At 41.2% G+C, this 667-nt stretch overlaps 1 pseudogene; it reads right to left on the bottom strand.

Moving 5' to 3' along the window:
- Window positions 1-298: 298 nt before the first annotated feature.
- On the bottom strand, window positions 299-398 carry LOC127109282 (uncharacterized; annotated as a pseudogene).
- Between the last annotated feature and the right edge of the window lie 269 nt (window positions 399-667).

Here is a 667-nt window from a genome sequence, read left to right as displayed (position 1 = left end):
GCAAACAACTTTGAACTTAAACCTTCGTTGTTGCAGGCTGTGCAACAGAACCAATTCTCTGGAAATCTTACCGAAGATCCAAACCTTCATTTATCCGTATTTGTTCAATACGCTGATACTGTTAAAGCTAATGGTGTCACTTCAGAGGCAATTCGACTTCGTCTTTTTCCTTTCTCATTAAGAGATAGCGCTAGAAGATGGCTTCAATCTCTTCCTTCCAACTCAGTCACCACATGGAACGAGTTGAAGAAAGTTTTTCTTGCCCGATATTTTCCGCCAAGCAAAACAGCTATGTTAAGAGCCCAGATAAACGGATTTAAACAGAAAGACAACGAGTCTCTTTTCGAAGCATGGGAAAGATATAAAGACATGATGAGACTTTGCCCACACCATGGTTTGGAAGACTGGTTAGTAATTCACACATTTTATAATGGTCTCTTATACAATACAAGGTTAACAATAGACGCCGCTGCAGGTGGTGCACTAATGAACAAACCTTACGCTGATGCTTACCAGCTTATCGAGAGCATGGCCCAAAACCACTATCAGTGGGGAACCGAACGAACGAATGTGGAAAAACCTCAACCGAAAACTGGCATGTACGAGATAAGTAACCTTGATCACGTCAATGCAAAAGTGGATGCTTTGGTCCAGAAAATTGAAAGTT

The sequence above is a fragment of the Lathyrus oleraceus genome, chromosome 7 (genome assembly GCF_024323335.1).
Source record: "Lathyrus oleraceus cultivar Zhongwan6 chromosome 7, CAAS_Psat_ZW6_1.0, whole genome shotgun sequence".
NCBI lineage: Eukaryota > Viridiplantae > Streptophyta > Magnoliopsida > Fabales > Fabaceae > Lathyrus > Lathyrus oleraceus.
The sequence above is the reverse complement of the archived record's forward strand: the minus strand, read 5'-3'. Positions and strand labels throughout refer to the sequence as shown.